The sequence below is a fragment of the Scyliorhinus torazame genome, chromosome 10, assembly GCF_047496885.1.
Source record: "Scyliorhinus torazame isolate Kashiwa2021f chromosome 10, sScyTor2.1, whole genome shotgun sequence".
NCBI lineage: Eukaryota > Metazoa > Chordata > Chondrichthyes > Carcharhiniformes > Scyliorhinidae > Scyliorhinus > Scyliorhinus torazame.
This window is the reverse complement of record NC_092716.1, coordinates 81,703,184-81,716,928: the sequence shown is the minus strand read 5'-3', so window position 1 is coordinate 81,716,928 and position 13,745 is coordinate 81,703,184. Positions and strand designations below refer to the sequence as shown.

At 41.9% G+C, this 13,745-nt stretch overlaps 1 protein-coding gene across 2 annotated transcripts in view; it reads left to right on the top strand.

The window, feature by feature from the left end:
• cfdp1 (craniofacial development protein 1) overlaps positions 1 to 13,745 on the top strand; it is a 256,567-nt gene that overhangs the window by 192,319 nt on the left and 50,503 nt on the right. The gene's annotated exons all lie outside the window — the stretch shown is intronic.

Here is a 13,745-nt window from a genome sequence, read left to right as displayed (position 1 = left end):
TCAATCCATTGTGAACCGTTTCTTTATAAAATGTTACCTAGGATAACATTCTGAAGTGAATTTCTTAATTCATGCTAATTTACGGTACTAATTTCGTAACAATTGGTCCTTGATCTTGGTCCTGAAAACTTAAAAGACTCATATCTTTTGTGGATTGTAAAAAGGCCCACATAGGATTGTGTTTTATTAACCTTACTGTATTTTGGTGTAGGAGGCTCTTGCCTTTCTTAGATAAAGCAATCAGTGTTTTACATCCAGGTAAAAGACTAGTGCTGACGTTGTGGTGGGAAAACAATACAAAAATAGCTCCGGTGACTTAATTTGCCTGGTGAGGAAATATGATCGGAAATTTGCTCTTTTGTTTATTTATGAAACAGTGTCTTGTACTGTGCAAATATTGGAATTAATTGTACTCGCTCATGGCAGTTGGAGTCATTCAATGGACGAATCTTTCCAGAAAGATCTACCCTAGAATGCAAAGTGAAGGCAGTTACTACCAAACCTCCGCCTCCTTGATCTATCATTTCAAGTATGCCCTATTCCATCACCTCCTCATTATCTTTCATTTAGAAGATCATACCAAGGTCTTTTAGAAGCACACCGTGACAATCAATCAGCCTGCCTCTAAGCTGAAGACTAAGGGGATCATTTAAATGGGCATGAAATCGATTTCATCCTTTATTTTACACTTACGGTAAGACGTATTGGGTTTGTAGTTAAAAAGAGATTACAACTTTAATTAACTTTTTGCATACTTCTGCTCATGAAAGTGGTTCAGCTTGGGTCTAATCGATTTGCCTCGAGGAGGTGTGCAGCGCACACTTGAACTCACTTTGCTATGGCACTTTATAAGCAAAAGGAGTACATTTTGGGGCGGAGGTGGAACAGCCTTCAGATGCATGATTGCCATAATCCCTGATGTTTACTCAAAGCCAGTGAGCTGCCGCCTTTCACATGGTCTGTCAAGCATGATGAAAATCTGAAACATCAGCATTGTCTGGACCGTGCTTTGATGTGTCACTCGGCAAAGTGATTCAGACAGAGGTTATTCACTGATACATAGCACATGCTTATTGGGTTTGGGTGTCTTTTTATTGAAGAAAATTTTTTTTTCATCAGGCCTACTTGTCTTAAAAGAGATCTCTTAAAGTAAGTGCTGTCTCACAAGATATCATCAGTTTTGATTTTCGCCCAAACAAACGTCAGTACTGAATGTAAAACCTGTAGTCTAAGTCCAGACTGTGCTATCAGTGTTGTGATTTGACGAGACATGATTTTCCAGAAAGCCTGAAGGATGCAGGTAGCATTAACTTTGATCAACATCTTATTGCTTCGTGGGGATATAAATAACCCGCTGAGCATCTTGGAATACAAAAAACACATCCTACTTCTAAGTAACACCTCCCCTTGAATAAAGTCTATTTTTATCACAAGCTTTATGTAGTCTTCATATTGACAGAGAACATGATCGATTTTGGGAGATTTTTAAATTCTGATAAATAACAACAAAATCATGTATGTAGTATCTTTAGCCTTGTAATATGTTCCAGGATGCTTGCACCGGAGTAATCCGACAAAAGTTGGCTTGAGCTGAAGATGGATATATTATGAGGAGTGATTAGAAGCTTGGCCAGCGAGGTGTATTTTAAGGAGGTTGGAGAAGCAACGAGGTTTAGTGAGGGAATTCCAGAGTTCAAAGCCCAGGCATATGAGTGAGTGTACACCCACGAATGATGCAGTGAACGGAGTGGGGGATGCATAAGGGACCAGATGTGCAGCAACACATAATTGTCCAAGGGTTTTTTTTTACATTTTCATGGGCTGTGGGTGTTGCTAGCAAAGCCAAAGTTTGTCACCCATTCCTAATTGCCCATTACCTGGGTGACTTGCTCGGCCATTTCAAAGGGCAGTTAAGAGTCAACCACATTGCTGCAGGTCCAGAGTCACATGTAGGTCAGACTGGGTGAGGATGGCAGATTTCCTTCCCTAAAGGGTATTCGTGAATCAACGGGTTTTGCAGCAATTGACGATGGTTTCATGGTGAACATCACCAATTCCATATTTGTTCATTGAAATTTAAATTCCACCAGCTGCTGTGGTGGGAATTGTACTCATGACGCCAGAGCATTAGCCTGGACTTCTGAATTTCTCGTCTAGTGACATGGCTACTATGTCACCCCCCCCCCCCCCCCCAAAATCATAGATTATCATAGAATTTACAGTGCAGAAGGAGGCCATTCGGCCCATCGAGTCCGCACCGGCCCTTGGAAAGAGCCCCTACCCAAGGTCAACACCTACACCCTATCCCCATAACCCAGTAACCCCACCCAACACTAAGGGCAATTTTGGACACTAAGGGCAATTTATCATGGCCAATCCACCTAACCTGCACATCTTTGGACTGTGGGAGGAAACCGGAGCACCCGGAGGAAACCCACGCAGACACGGGGAGGATGTGCAGACTCCGTACAGACAGTGGCCCAAGCCGGAATCGAACCTGGGACCCTGGAGCTGTGAAGCAATTGTGCTATCCACAATGCTACCGTGCTGCCCCAATATGGCTGCAGATTTTTACAGAGATTAAATAAATTAACAATCTTTATTGTCGCAAGTAGGCTTACATTAACACTGCAATGAAGTTACTGGGAAAAACCCCAGTGTCCACATTCCGGCGCCTGTTCGGGTACACCGAGGGAGAGTTCAGAATATCCAAATCACCTAACAGCACATCTTTCGGGATTTGTGGGAGGAAACTGGAGCACCCAGATCCGGGAAACCCATGCAGACACGGAAAGCATAGGCCACACAGACAGTGACCCAAGCCGGGAATCGAACCTGGGACTCTGGAGCTGTGAAGCAACAGTGCTACCCACTGTGTTACTGTGCTGTCCTAAAGGATTTGAACAAAGGGGTGATCATTTTAAGTTGGAGGTGTTGTGAGACCAGAAGCCAACGCTGCAAGTTAGAATATGTTCAACAGAGTTTGGCACGAGCTGAACTTTGTACTTCTTGAGGATGGCAAGCTAGCCTGGAGAACATTGCTGTCTTGAGCCTTGGGGTCATGACAGCCTGGGTGAAGGTTTCGGCAGCAGATGGACTAAAACAGGCAGAGTAGGCAATGTTATGGATGTAGGCAGTCTTGGTGATGAGGTCTAAACAGAGCAGATAGAGAAACTGTTCCCATTGATAAAAGGATTAAAAACCAGAGGACACCAATTTAATGTGATTTAAGAACATTCATGAACCAGAAAGGCTTTTCCAACAATCCAGCAGTTTCATGGCCACCATTTCCGACATCAGCTTTTTATTTGAGAATAATTAACTGATTATTAATTCCCCAACTGCTGTAGTGGGATTTGAACTTGTGTCTCTGGATCACTCGTCCAGACACCACACTTTAGGAAGGGTGTAAAGGCAGAAAAGATTGACGAGAATGGCTCTGGGATAAGGGACTGCAGTTGTGCATAGATTGGAGAGCTGGGGCTGCGAGGTTTAAGAAGAGATTTAACAGTGGTGCTCAAAATCATGAAGGGCCTGGATAAAATAGATAGAGAGGAAACCCTTCCCATTGGAGGAAGAATCAAGAACCAGAGGACACTGATTTAAGGTGATTGGCAAAAGAAGCAACTGTGGATAATTACCCGAGAAGAAAAAACCTGCTGGACTATGGAGTGGGGAGTGGGACTAAGTGAGTTGCTTTTGCAGAGGGCCAGCAGAGACATGATGGGCCTAATGGTGGCCTCCTATGCTGTAACTATTCTATAATTCTGTTCTCTCATAGCTGACCAGGCATAAATAAATAAGACAAATCAAGTCATGGCAAGCATACCATGGCAGCACAATGAAAAGTGAGTAATTTAATTTGGTAATTTGAGAAGAATTATGGGATCAAAGCAATTTTGCCTTTGAAGCCTTACATCATTGTTTTAGCATTTGAAACACCTGTACTATTCTGAAGAACATGTGGCTTTTAATGTGGTGACATTGGTGTGGCTTGAGACATTTAGTCTTTAATTATGTCATTCATAAGGATTCAGCTGATCTATGTTTTGTCACAATACTGATATGAACCTTTAAAGTAAACTTGTTAAACCTTTTCCAGATTGTTGCATACCAATCTACTTTGAAACTTCAAGTTACAGGGAGAGATCATATTCAGCCATGGGATCAAGAAAATAATTGTGAATAACCAAGCTTCATAACCTGCACTTCAGTTTTCATATATGATACAGTCTGTATGAGACGTATAGACGTATGGCTTGTTAATGCATTGTGTAAAGCGCTAGATGTTTTGATGTTGTACAAATTTGTATTATTATGATGTATTATGTGAGCATACATACGCACATACAAATTAGGAGCAGAAGTAGGCCATTTAGCCCCGCGAGCTTGCTGTGTCATTTGATAAAATCATGGCTGATCAAATTGTGCTGTCTCTCTTTCCTGTGTATCCCTTTTCCCTTTGATTTCCTTGTCAGTTAAGAATCTGTTCAACTCCGCCTTAAAAATATTCAATGACCCTGCGTCCTCCTCTTTCTGTTAAAGAGAATTCCACAGACTATTGTCCTTCTTGGCAAAAGCGTCTCCTCATCTCCATCTTAAATGGGGAACCCCTTATTTTTATACTCCATCCCCTAGTTCTAACCTCTCCCACAGGGGAGAACATCCACCCTGTCAAGTTATCTCAGAATCTTACATGGTTCAATGAGATGATCTCGCATTCTTTTAAACTCCAAAGGATACAGGCACAAACCTGTGCAACCTTTCGTCCGGAGACGAGCCCTTTGCCCCAGAAATCAGTTAAGGAAACTTTCTCCCCACTGCTTCTAACGCAGTTACATCCTTCCATAAATAAAGAGACCAAAACTGTACGTACTACAATAGGTGTGGTCTCACCAATGCACTGTATAACTGGAACAAAACTTCCCTATTTTTATTTTGTGTTCCCTGTGCAATAAACAGCATTATTCCATTTGTCTTCCTAATTATTTGCTATACCTGCATATTAACCTTATCATACTTCATTTAAATAATATGCTGCTTGTTCATTCTTCCTAGCAAAGCGGACAGGTCACATTTATATCTTCTGTGGAGTTTGCTCATAGTCAAAAAACATGTCATTTTAAAACAATATCTGTTTCATCAGAATGGCCTTTTCTTCTGCAAAGCTGGAAAAGATTTTTTTGAAAGGCTTTATACCAAACAGAATAGAACTTTAATGGGGAAAGAAGGAGCAGTGCAGAATAGGGCCAGAAAAGAGAGCTCATGGGAAAAACAGAGCCAGATTAATATTAAACAGGGATCCCAGGGAAAGTTTTTATTCTTTCATGGGATGTGGGCATCACTAGCAATGCCAGCATTTGTTGCTCTCATTCGGGGCAACCAAGTCTCAAGGAATTCATTAAGAGACACTTAAGGGGCTTGGCAGAGGCTGCCATGTCTGAGAGACTCGGGAAGGTGAATGAGCCACTGGAAGGTGAGTGCACTGTGCAAATGTGTACTGTGTACGCGCATAATTTGATGATTGGAACTACGGGGCAAACAACGTTGTGGGTTCAGAAGAGTTTCTGAAGACAGAAGGGCAGGTTAATAAGGTGGTGAAAAGGGCATATGGGACACATGGGGAGGTCATGATGGAGCTGTATAGAACTTTGGTGAGGCCACAGCTGGAGTAGTGTGTGCAATTCTGGTCACCACGTTATAGGAAGGATGTAATTGCACTGGAGGGTACAGAGAAGATTCACCAGAATGTTGACTGTGATGGAACATTTAAGTTCCCGGGGGGGGAGCCCTGTGTGTGATTTTGTGGTCCTTCCCGATCAGATGTGGCTGGGACCTCGTCGCTCCATGTGCTTGCCATCGCCTCGGTTCTTCTCTCAAGGCTTTTATTGCCTTTGCCGTCTTTACGGCCTCTGGGGTTGTTGCCGCTTGGCATGTCTTGTCTTAATGGTGTTGGAGAAGGGTGAGCGGTCTTTCTCCCAGTTATGACCGGCTATTTTGGGCTGAAATTACCTAAATTTGAGTTCCCAGGAGGAGAGCCACCTTCCGGGCATCCGCTCAGCCCATCTCCATCACTGGAAGTCATGTGCTTGTGAAATGTTGTGGCAGCCAACTTGGTTCAAGGCAACAAATACGAACCCTGTCAGCGACACCAGGATCCCATGAAATAATTTTTTTTAAAAACTTGTATTTATGGTTCTGTACATTTTCAATTTAAAAAATAAAAATAAAAAAATTTAATAAACAATTTTATTGAGGTCTTTTGGCATATAAAACAATGACATTGTATAGTACTGTACAAAAAGAAAAGCAAATAACGCATAGTACAAACCACAAATCCATTCTCGCAAGGACCTGCCCAAACCATCCCCTACTCTACCCTAGTCTCTCTTTCTCTCCCCCCCCCCCCCCCCCCCCCCCCTCTGACGATTAATTCTCCGCGAAGAAGTCAATGAATGGCTGCCAGCTCCAGGCAAACCCCGATAGTGAACTTAACTTTCTCTAGACCGAGAAAGCTCACCATGTCCGATAGCCATACTTCGGTCTTTGGGGGCCTTGAGTCCCTCCATGCCAACAGTATTCGTTGCCAGGCTACCAGGGAAGCAAAGGCCAAGACATCAGCCTCCTTCTTCTCCTGGACTCCCGGGTCCTCCAACATCCCAAAGATTGCCACCTCCGGACTCATTACCACCCCAGTTTTCAAAACCCGGGACATGATGTCCGCGAATCCCTGCCAGTACCCCCTGAGTTTAGGGCACGACCAGAACACGTGCACGTGATTAGCCGGCCCACCGGCGCATCTGGCACACTTGTCCTCCAGTCCGAAGAATTTACTCATCCGGGCCACCGTCATGTGGGCCCGGTGCACGACCTTAAACTGGATCAGACTGACCCTGGCGCATGTTGCGGTCGTGTTTACTCTGCTCAGAGCTTCTGCCCAAATCTCCTCCTCCCCCCCCCCCCCCCCCCCCACCGCCGAGCTCCTCCTCCCACTTAAGCTTCAGGTCCTCCGTCTGTATATCCTCTGCTCCAATTAGTTCTTTGTAAATACCTGAGACTCTACCCTCAGCTACCTCTCCCCTCGATACTACCCTGTCCTGCCTCCCCTTTGGCGGGAGGCGTGGGAAGATGGCACCAGCCTGCGCATGAAGTCCCGCACCTGTAAGTATCTAAAGTAATTCCCTCTCGCCAGCCCAAACTTCTCCTCCAACACCCTCATGCTCGGGAAGCTCCCTTCCAAAAACAGATCACCCACCCTTTCAATTATTTAAAATTGAGTGAGTCACAGTCAGTCGATTACACACTTATTAAAAATGTGATATGTGATCAATACATTTTCAGTTATATCAATAAAACTGCACAAGATTAATATTCTTAAATATATCAAGGCATATTTTTAAAGCAAAAATATTAGGTTCTAAAATACTTGTACAAGGATGAGTTTGAGCAGAAACTCAAGCAAAAACTTGAGATCTGAAGATTGGCACAGTCCATGCCCAGATTGCCGATTGCATCTAAAACGGAAACTCTTGGCCATTGTGTTCCAATAATTATTGTAACTAGTACACAGGAAATGATACAGCTAGCTGAGGATAAAAACAAAAATAGTAAATGATTGAATTTAAAAAGAAAAATATAATACACAACACGTCGTCAGCAGCTTAAGAGAAAACTAGGGTAGTTTTTGCTGCACCAGTTCTTTTGAGAGGTTATCGGAATGCTGTTTTTTTTAATATAAATTTAGAGTACCCAATCATTTTTTTCCAATTAAGGGGCAATTTAGCGTGGCCAATCCACCCACCCTGCACATCTTTGTGTTGTGGGGATGAGACCCACAAAGTCACGTGAAAATGTGCAAACGCCACATGGTAGATGGGCCGGGATCGAACCCGGGTCCATGAGGCAGCAGTGATCGGAATGCTGTTGCATGAATGTTATGTGCTGAGCTGAAGACGTCCAACTAAAGTGATTTAATAATGTGGTTGTTGAGAAGTTCATGGAATAATCATAGAATTTACAGTGCAGAAGGAGGCCATTCGGCCCATCGAGTCTGCACTGGCCCCTGGAAAGAGCACCCCACTTAAGCCCTCACCTCCACCCTATCTCCGTAACCCCACCTAACCTTTTTGGACATTAAGGGACATTTATCATGGCCAATCCACCGAACCTGCACATCTTTGGACTGTGGGAGTAAACCGTATCGCCCGGAGGAAACCCACGCAGACACGAGGAGAACGTGCAGACTCCGCACAGACAGTGACCCAAGCCGGGAATCGAACCTGAGACCCTGGAGCTGTGAAGCAACTGTGCTAATCACTGTGCTACCCCAATAATAGAATGGTTATAGCATAGAAAGAGACCATTTGGGCCATCATGTCCATTTTGTGCGAACACCTGTATGAACATGCAAATCAAGAGCAAGCCATTCAGCCCCTCGAGCCTGATGTACCATTTGATAAGATCAAATCAGACCTGATCTGATTGTGGCCTATACTTTCAACCAGTCTTTCCTGTCTGCCCCCATAACCTTTGATTCACTTGTCATTCAACATGCCCTTAAAAATATTGAATGACCTTGCCTCCACAGCTCTCTGTGGAAGAAAGTTCCCATAGACCAACGGCCATCTGAGAGAAAAAAAACATTCCTTCATCGCCACCTTAAACAGAAGTCCCCATATTTTTTAACTGTGTCGCCTATTTCTAATCTTTCCCGCAAGGGGAAACATCCCTCCAGCATCTAGTCTGTTAATCCCCTCAAAATCTTTTGGTTTCAATAAGATCATCTATCGTTCTTCTAAACATCGGAGGATATTTGCTCAACCTTTCCTCGTAAGATAACTTCATTCCAAGAATTCATCCATCTCTGAACTCTTTCTAATGCAGTTAAATCCAGCAGAACCTCTCTACTTTTATATTCTGTTCACCTTGCGATAAACTACATATTCCATTTGCCTTCCTAATTACTTGCTGTACCTGCATACTAATTTTTTGCGATTCATGTACTGGGACACCCAGACCCCTCTACCGCAGAGTGTTCTCAACTTAAATGGTTGTTATAACCTGCTTACTACTGGGTGGGGACTAATGGCAATCCCACAATCCTTGGGGAGTATGAGCTTCCACAATGAGGGGGGCAGAGAAACATTAGCAAAGCCCCTGCATAAATAGAGCTGGCCAGTATGGAACCAGCTGGAGAGAGAGGAGTGAGCAGCAAGGGAGTACTGCTGCTGTTGTGTCTATATATATATATATATATTTATATATTTTTTTTTATTATATATATAATATATATATATATATAATATATATATATTTTTATATATATATATATTTTATATATATATTATATATATGTGTGTGTTATTGTAAATAAAGTTATTTCTTTCTATTCTACAAACTCGTGCTGGATTCTTCGTGGCCCTCACAAAAATGGTGTACTGCTTTTCTGTTCTTCCTGCCAAAGTGGACAAGTTCACATTTTCCCACATCTGCCAAATTTATGCCCACTCAATCTATCGATACCGCTTTGCAGACCCCTTCGGTCCTCTTTACAACTTACTCTCCTGCCTATCTTTGTGTCACGAGCAAACTTAGCAATCATCCGTTCAGCCTCTTCAAACAAGTTATTGAAATAGATCGTAGATAGCTAAGGCCCCAGCACTGATACCTACAGCACTCCACTTGTTAGAGCTTGCTAACCCAAAAATACCCATTTATCCAACCCTTTGCTTCCTATTAGCTGACTAATTTTCCATCTATGCTAATATGTTACCCCTACACCTTGAGCTCTTATTTTGCATTGTAACCTGATCAAAATATTATGCCACAAGGTTTTGACTCTCTGTAAGAGCAGTTTAGTTAGACCCACTCAAATATCCTTTCCCATAGCCCTGCAAAGGTTTTCTCAGATGCTTATCCAATTTCCTTTTGAAAGCATGATTGAGTCTGCCTTCACCACAGACAGTACTTGTTGCTTAAAAGTTTTTCTTTACGTTGCCATGGGCCTTTTCCAGTCTCTTATGTTGCCTCTCTTTGTTCTTCCTACCAAGATGAATCACTTCACTGCATTAAATTTCACCTGCCAACAAAAACAACAAAAGATGACCAAAAAAATAAAGGAGAGGATAAACTGAGGGTAAACTAGCAAGTAATATAAAAAGGTACAGCAAAAGTTTATTGAAATGTATAAAAAGGAAAAGAGAGGCCAAAGTGAACATAGGTCCCTTTGAGAATGAGACTGGGGAAATAATAATGGAGAACCATTACTTTGTGTCAGTCTTCACTTTGGAAGATACTAATAACATTCCAAAAAGAAATAATCGCGGGGCGGGGAATTACTGGGAATCACTACAACAATCACTGGGGAAAATGTATTGGGGAAACTAATGGGGCTAAAGGCCAATAAGTCCCCTGGGTTTGATGGGTTGCATCCCAGAATATTGAAGGAAGAAGTAGCTGCAGATAGTGGATGTACTGGTAATAATCTTCCAAGAATTCTTAAATTCTGGAAATATCCCAGAGGATTGAAAAACTGCCAATATAGCACCTTTATTCAAAAAAGGAGGGAGACTAAAACAAGTAACTATCGGCCAGTTAGCTTAACTTCTGTCATTGGGGAAATGTTTTAGAGTCCATTATAAAGGATGTAACAGCAGAGCATTTGGAAATGCATAATATGGTCAAGCAGAGTCAGCATGGCTTCATGAAGGGGAAATCATGTTGACAATTTTATTAGAATTCTTTGATGTGATAACAAAAAGGATAGATGAAGGGGAACCAATAATATACTTGGATTTCCAAAAAGCATTTGATAAGGTACCACACAAAAATCTACTCAATAAGATAAGGGTCCATGGTGTTGGGCGTAGTACATTAGCATGATAGAGTATTGGCTAACTAGTAGAAGACAGTTGGGATAACAGGAGCTTTTTCAGAATGGTAACCTGTAACTAGTGGAGTGCCACAGGGATCAGTACTGGGGCCACAATTATTCACTATATATATTAATGACTTGGACGAGGGAAGTGAATGTACTATTGCCAAGTTTACAGATGACACAAAAATGGGTGGGAAATCAAATGATGAGGATGTCAGAGTCTACAGAGGGATATAGACGGGTTAGGAGAGTGGGGGAAAACTTAGCAGATGGAATATAATATAGGAAAATGTGAAGTTATGCACTTTGGTAGGAAGAGTAAAGAAGCTGAATATTAAATGGAGAAAGACTGGAAAAAAACTGCAGCCAGAGGGATTTGGACGCATTAATCATAAAAGACTAGCATGCAAGTTCAGCAGGTAATTGGGAAGGCAAATGGAATGTTGGTTTTTATTTCGAAGGGAATGAAGTATAAAAATAGATAAGTGCTGTTAAAAGACACTAATTAGACCACACCTGGAATACTGTGAACAGTTTTGGTCCCCTTAACTAAGGGAAGATATGCTGGCCTTGGAGACAGCCCAGAGATGGTTCACGAGGTTGATATCGGGTATGGTGGGATTTTCTTATGAGGAGAGGTTGAGTAGATTGGGCCTGTACTCATTGGAATTTGGAAGAATGAGAGGTGACCTTATTGAGACACGTGGATTGTCAGGGGACTTGACTGGGTAGATGCTGAGAGGATATTTCCTCATATGGGCGAGTCTAGGACCAGAGTGCATAATCTGAGTAAAAGGTCGTCTATTTCAGACAGATATGAGAGAGAATTTCTATGAGGATAGTGAATCTGTCGAAATCTTTACTGCAAAGGGCCGTAGAGACTGGGTTGCTAAGTCTGTTCAAAGCTGAGATGGACACATTTTAAATCAGTAAGGGAATCGAGGGTTATGGGCAGCAGAGTGAAGTTGAACATTGTCAGATCAGCCATGATCTCATTGAATGACGGACAGATTCGATGGGTGAAGTAGCCTACTTCTGCTCCTATGTCTTGTGTTCTTGTGCTCACACATTTCAACCAATCTAGGGCCTCCTTGAAATCCATCACTATCTCCCTCACAGTTCACAACTCTTGCAAGTTTTGTCTCATCTACAAATTTTAAAATTGTGCCCCACACACCCAAGACTAGATCATTAGTATACAACAAGAAGAGTAGTGGTCCTCTAGCACCAACTGCTCAGAAACCACGCAGTACACTTTCTTCTAGTCAGAAAAACAACCGTTCACCACTACCGCCTGCTCCATGTCCCTTTTATTCTGTTTTGCTGTTAAACCTAATTAAGTGGCAATTTATCAAATCCTTGTCTACCACATCAACCACATTACCCTCAGCAGCCCTCATTACCTCAACAAAAAACTCAATCAAATAAGTTGAACACAATTAGCCTTTAACAAATCTGTCTGGCTTTCCTTTAATTAATCCACATTTATCCAAGTTACTGTTTATTTTGTCCCAGATTATTGTTCCTAAAAGCTTTCCCACTAAGGTTAAACCGACTGGCCTGAAGTTACTGAATTTATCCTTGCACCCTTTTTTGAACAAGGGTCATTTATAATTTGGTATTTTGGCACCATGCCCAGTGTATAAGGAGGATTGGAAAATAATGACCAGTGCCTGCACAATTTCCTCCCTTCCCTTGTTTATCTGACATTATCTTTCGGACAGATTTGGATCTTGAGCTGTCCAATGTTCAAGTCACCATCCACATAGTAACAGCAAAGTCTGCAGGAATGACCTGGAAGGAGTACTGATTTATCGGTTCAGTTTGCTGTATCTATTGTAGCTTCTTTAAATTTTTTTGATGTTGAGATTTGCTGCAGGTGTACTCCTTAATAAAATGGATGTAAATTTATTAGCATTGGTGCCAATTTTATTCAAACCTTAAGTAATGGTTAGCTGGCAGTTGTATTCTTAATGCTACTTAATGTACAGCTGTCATTATGCATTGATACAAAGATCCAAATAAATATTTATTCAAGGCACATTTATGTATTGCAGACATATTTACATTTATTCAGTCAAGGAGTAAGATTGATGCTAGCAGTGTGGAAGACAGGCTGTCAATGTTCAAAGATGCAAAAGACTGAAAAGAAATATTGGTAGCAAACAAAATAGTGCAAGGGATATATTCATTTTATTTTGACCTTAAACAATAATCTAAATGCTACCTTTATAGATGTTTTGAGCTGATCATCAACTTGGTATGGCCATGGTTAGGTGTTTTTAACTTGCCTCCAAGGTAGCACTGTTGCCTTTAGGTCACAAAGTTATTTTCAAACCCTAATTCTGAAACCTGCGCACCAAATTGGGCTGGCATTTTGGTGCTTAATAAAAGAGTGCTTGAGTGTCGGATGTGCTGCCTTTTGGAAGGAACGTTAAATGGTTTCCCCCTTGGGTAGACGTAAAATCTCCCATGGTACTATTCAAAGAGCACAGGGGAATTCTGCTGGTATCCTGGCTGATACTGATTCCCTCAACCAACATTGCCATAAATCTCTATTTGTGGGGCCTTTCTTTGCACAAATTGATGGCCTGATTTCCCAGGTTACTGCAGTGACCGCACTTCAGAAGCATTTTATTGGTTGTGAAGTGGTTTGAGATGCCCATAGCTTTTGTAAGGTGCTATATAAATATAAGTTCATTGTTCCTTCATGGTAACGTACTAGAGGTAGGTTTTGACATCATTGTAACACAAAAATGCTGATATGTCCTTTATTATTTGAGTCAAAGATGCAAAACAGTAGCCATCCTGTATAATCTAAAGAAACTAAAGAGAAAATGTTGGAAAATCTCAGCAGGTCTGGCAGCAT